This window comes from Martes martes (assembly GCF_963455335.1).
Source record: "Martes martes genome assembly, chromosome: 9".
Lineage (NCBI taxonomy): Eukaryota > Metazoa > Chordata > Mammalia > Carnivora > Mustelidae > Martes > Martes martes.
In genome coordinates this window covers 28117709-28123417 of record NC_137896.1, presented here as the reverse complement: position 1 = coordinate 28123417, position 5709 = coordinate 28117709, and the positions used below count along the sequence as shown (strand labels likewise).

At 49.7% G+C, this 5709-nt stretch overlaps 1 pseudogene across 1 annotated transcript; it reads left to right on the top strand.

Annotated features, from left to right (window-relative positions):
* The first annotated feature begins 471 nt into the window (after positions 1 to 471).
* On the top strand, positions 472 to 5479 carry LOC308349071 (isoleucine--tRNA ligase, cytoplasmic-like; annotated as a pseudogene). Its single transcript has 2 exons — positions 472 to 479; positions 4668 to 5479. The product of its transcript is annotated as an isoleucine--tRNA ligase, cytoplasmic-like (transcript).
* The last annotated feature ends 230 nt before the right edge of the window (positions 5480 to 5709 follow it).

Here is a 5709-nt window from a genome sequence, read left to right as displayed (position 1 = left end):
GATGGTTGGGATATAGTCTAAACCCAGGTTACGATCCATTACAATTCTCACAACTGAGTTTTAGATTAATCTGCCAACTTTTGATGTCACTGCCAATAATGATGGGAGGCAGTATATGGGCCAAAAAGTAATCCCCATCCCTAACAGAGAGCCATTCCACGGCCCACATACAAATGCATGCTTCCACACACATCACTGCAGTTCAAGATTTGCGGTGAATTCTGATTGGTATCTCCATTGTGCAGATTGGTTAAGCCCTGTGGGCAGTGTCACCAAATCGGTGCAGCCTCGGTTGCCATATATGACCCAAGAACACTCGGGCGACAGGAAAAGCGTGTTCATCTGTACCCATCAGACCGCAACAAGGTTGTGCTGGATGGCGCGTTTGTCCAAGGTCAGGGGAGGGGAGGTTTGGCATTCAGGAGCTGCTATCATTGGCAAAGGGCACAACCGAATAGTCCAGGACCAGCCATGGGGATGTGAGTTTCCTGTTTCCATAGCACGTGGACACAGGACGCCAAAACCAGAAGGGGTCAGGCTGACCGCTGAAACGTAACTCGTATAAACCAGGTGGTGGTTTTGCCAGGTTGCAGGGCTGGACTGGAGGGACACAGAGAAGGTCAGTCACCCTTTCCTCCCTGCACCTCCTGGCATCTGGGGTACCCCTGGGCCTTTGTACCTGTGGGACCAGTGTCCATTCCAGTAGCTAGCACTTCGCCTTTTCTCCAGGCTTTCCCTACTGTACCCTGACCTGTTATCTGGCGGGGTCAGGTGTGAGTGGAACCAAATGCACAGAGACCCCTTATATCTCTGACCTTGGCCTCTGTGGGCCCACATAGGGGGACCTGGCAAGCAGTGTCCTCAACCACGTCATCATTACCTTTATGACCTAGGCTTGTGTAAAGCCACTGGAGAATCCAGGGGGCTAAACCAGAGTGAAGTTTGAATCCCCCAGATCCCCTCTGCCAGACTGACAACCAGAGGCTGTACCAACTAGGCTGGCCTGGGGTGGTTGTTGGGGGACAAAAGGAAGCACTATTCCCAGGACTAGTCTGCATCCCAGGTCTTCAGAAAAGGGCTATATAACCCTCCCTTTTGTCGTGATCATTACTGGAGAAATGGCTGAGGGATGATTCTTGTCTGGGGACAACTATGCTCAGTGACCACACAGTCTCACTGAAGTGTGTGGACCAGAAGGAGAGGAGGGAGGTGGTCAGAGGCTTGTGAGTAATTTTTGAGGCAGGCATTCCAATGCCCAATAATATGGAATGCCTGCAGATGGCAAGGCGCATGGCATGGCCATCAGATACCTTGACTATGGGTCCCTTGTTGGGTGGCTTTTGCAACAAAGGGTGCATCACCGTTAGGCTGTAGACAGAGTGAAAAGCCAAAACTTCACTTGGTTCAGTTACGAGGGCCACAGAAATGTGGCCAGTCTCCTGGTCAGATTAAGGTAGGAACATGATCACCTGAAAATGGACCCCCATTCAGAGGTAGTCAGTCATCCAGGAGCAGACAGGAGCAATGCCCCATGCGATATGGCTTTTTTACAGTGAGACAAGCAGTCTAACTTCTGGGAGGCATCACAAGTTTTATAGTGGCCTCTGCAATGGAAACAGACAGTTCTCTATTTTGTGCCCTGTCCACAATTGTGACTGTATTGCCATGTCTGGTGCAATGACAGGTCTAGGCAATGGTGGCAGGTGTATGGCCAGTGCAGGCTGGGTTGGCAGCCTGAATTCCGCAGGTCATACTAGAGAAGGGTCCTTATCCTGGGCATCTCCGTGAACAACCTGGGGTGTGTGATTGGCAGATAGATCTGTTTCCAGTTCACAGCTCCTGTGAGAAATGTCTTTGATCTGCCGGTCTCCCCCACGGGACTGCTAGGTCATTGACGACAAGACACAAGGCAGTAAAAGTGGGCCACGTTTCATCAGGGGAACTATCGGCGAGAGCTATCAGCACTGCCTTGAGTTCTGCACATTGAGCAGAATGAACATGGCTCCTTTGATTCTGCTGTGCTGGTGCTGGGGTTGAGTGTGGACATCATCAGGGGTGAGCGAAGCCAAACCACTAGCGAACCAGGCAGGCACTTGGGGGACCCTCTGTGAATCGAGGGCCCCACTGAGCTAGCAAGTGATGCTTCAGGTGATGAAGTGAGGAAGGGAGTTCTCCCCAAAGGGATTGCCACCACCCTTCCATGTACAATTCGGATTATGTTAGGGACAGGTCAGCTGTGCTCTTGAATGAAGCATTTCCATTGGACCGTTAAGGCCTTTTGTGCTCTTCTCTTGATAGCCGCCAAATCCAAGCTGACCTATGCCAGAATGGGGGACGTCAGGTGTAAAGTGACAGGACCAGTATGGATCAGTAACAAGGTAGTAGTAAGGTTTTTTCCATTGTTGTTGTTTTTTTTTTAAAGCGATGTACTTCACGACTGTGTCCGGCTGGTGGCGCTGTTGTGCCTGGAAATGGCCTTTACGTAATTGCAGCCAAAGAGGCTATTTTCCCGTTCACCTTTCTCCTCTTGGAATCCTGTAGTTTGTTCCATTTCGAGTGCTCAGGAATCACTTGTGGACAAGAAGCAGCCTCCGAATGGGCAAATGCGCTGACACTTAGGGGCGCTCACAGCACAAGCCTGAACAAGCACCAATACCAATTATATTTTCAGCAGTGGCATCCCCAACGCAGAGCATTGGCCCAAAGATCCCAGCTACAGGGCGGCTTTAATTTCCCTTCCCTACTGCAAACGTTGCTCAGAGCCCAGCCGTTGAAGTTGGGTGATTTTTTTTTTAAACTTAGGGAAAAACAGACCAAGGAGTTTAGTGTGTGCCAATCAGGAGCTGTAGCAACAGTGCCAGGAGATAGGAGATCATGCTATCCACGTCCCTTCTTTTTAAAAAGATTTTATTTATTTGTCAGAGAGAGAGAGTACACAAGCAGGGAGAGCAGCAGGTAAAGGGAGAAGCGGACTCCCCACCCAGAAAGGACCTGGATGCCGGACTGGATCCCAGAACTCTGGGATCAGGACCTGAGCCAAAGGCAGACACTTAACTGATTGAACCCACCCAGGCATTGGGAAATCATGCTATTCCAAGGCAGAGGGGTGGGGAGGTTGGGGGGCTTTTGGGGGGATGCAGGGGTGTGGAGGAGGGATGGAGGAGAACAGAGGGTGCTGGGGGTGGGGAAGGTTAGCCCATGGGACAGCAGTGGGGACAGCCGGTAGGCTTTTCTTTTCTCTTCCCTTCTGGCTGTAGAGTTGACATACCACTGGCCATGTACCTCTAGTGTCAGCCCAGAGAGCCCCTGAGCCCGGGGTCATTTTGTCCCAGTCCCACACTGCATTCCTTGGTCCCTTCAGCCATCCCAGCTGCATCTATCCACAGGACATGGTAAGGTGGTGACAGGCTTGGTAAGGTGACAGGTCCTACAGAGCTACAAACGTCTGAGCCCATCCCTCCATGAAGTTCCCAGCATACTCCACTTTTTCATCAAAGCAGCTGAGGGGGGAGAGGGATCGGGGTGCACAGAGGGACAGAGCAGGTCCTTGTCAGCAAGCAAAGTTTTTTGGTCACTTGGGTTTGAATGGCTCACCCAAATACATGTGTAATGCTTTTGGTTCACGTTAGGTTCTGTGTCAAACATACCGACCGATACCATTTATTTCAGCTTTTGAGTCCTTTGACTCAGCAGCCAGAGCCATACTGTCACCCCACCGTCATGACATCCCTTCCACCTCCTGCGCAGATGAGAGTAAGCCAGAACCAAAGCGCCGTCCCGGGGGTTTGTTTCAATCCTATCTCTCCCTGCTTCATCTCATTAACAGGTAGGCCACTGGGAGGCCCTCACTGGAGCCCCCCTCACCCTGCCACCCACCACTGCGGGAAGAGGATTCACTAACATATGCCAGGGAGTCTCTTCGTAACCCTTGGCCTGGTCCACAGGGTCCTTCCTCTTCCAGAAAGGCCGTGTCTCCTTTAGCAACACATCCTCACTGCCAAAACCATCATGGTCTGGCATTTGAATTTCTCCTGTGGATCAGTGATTAATTGGCCTCTTACAGTTTCCTGGATGCTGGCCAAGATGAGACTAAGGACTTTATTACTCAGGGCACAGCAAGCAGCATAAGCAGAGTTTACATCGCCTCCCTTTCCCCCCAAAGTTCCACAGGGGCAACGTGGAGGGCCTCAGTGGATGCTGTGTATGCAGTAGGTTTGTGTTGCATCTGAGAACACTGAGCCTGGGGGACCCACATCTTTTATAGCAGAAAATAATCAAGCTTGCTCTTTGTCCTAGAGGAAGGTATTACCACATTCCTCAAAGCTACTCTGTGAGCACAAGCCTGAGAAATGGCACAAAGAACAGTTAGGGACCTCACAATCTTGGATACCCATCAAGAATGTGCAGGGACACTCCAAGCTCTCCCCATAGCTCCTACCCTGTGTCCATTTCCAGGCCATGCCTGTCTCTTTTTAATTTTTTAACATGATTTCTTTATTTGAGAAAGAGAGCGGAGGGTGGGAAGGGCATAGGGAGAGAGACAGAGAGAACCTCAAGCAGACTCCCCTCCATGCATGGAGCCCAACTTGGGGCTCCATCCCATCAGTCTGAGATCATGACCCAAGCTGAAATCAAAAGTCGGAGGCCTACTTGACTGAGCCACCCAGGTGCCCCTGTTTTTGGGAATGGTTAAAGCAGTCAAAACATGGGCCCAGATCTACATTTTATTATGGGCCTCCTTTTGCAACTGGACTGCTTCACTATGAACATACACTTGCAGGGACAATGAAAGATATAGTTACCAGATATGCTCACCAGAGTGGGTCTCATTCTGACAGAAGATTTGGATGGGATTTTTGTGGCTTACGTGGGGAACATGATATTGTTAAGATACTGGGAACCAGAGGACCAGAGGACATAGTCAAAACGGGGATTGTAGAGCATAACAATCAGTGCCAAGCAATCTGTGAAGGGATATCCTGGAAGTCCGCTGTTAGGAGGGTTGGCCAGTGTATTGAACTTGACAATGACTACAACACTCTGTATCCACAATTCATGGAATCTGTCTAGTGGGTCTTCAAACAACTCTACAACAAAGGCTTTGTGGATAGAGCTGTGGATAGAAAGGCCTTGTGGGTAGAGGTATGTCCTTCTCTACCACACGCAACATTCCACTTTCCAACTTTGAATCTCACCAGAAATACAAGGATGTTCAAGATCCTTCAATGTTTGTAACTTTCCTTTTGGAGGAAGATGAAACTGTATCTTTGGTTGCTTAGATAACCACTCCCTAGACATCTTAGTAACCTTGTCCTCTGTGTTAATCCAGATACGGAGTATATGAAGATTAAAGATGTTTTTCAGAGGAAAATTACTGATTTTCACAGAAGCCAGTTTATGAGCCCTCCATAAGATGGAGAGTGACTATGAGATCCTTGAAAGACTTCCTGGCACCTATCTCAAAGAGCAAGAAATATAGGCCCCTGTTTCACTATTTTGTCCAGGTAAGGAGAATGGTGCTTTTACTGGGCTCGCTGATGGCCATGTGCAGGAGGCGAAGGGCCCTGGAGTGGTCCACCAGGCTCTTTACTTTGGTGCTGATGATTATTGGGTCTGTGTGGACTTCAGCATCATCTGGAGAGACTTCCCCCGTTCACCCTATGGATGCTTAAGGTTGTTAGACATCAGAAGTGACTGATTTCACAGGAC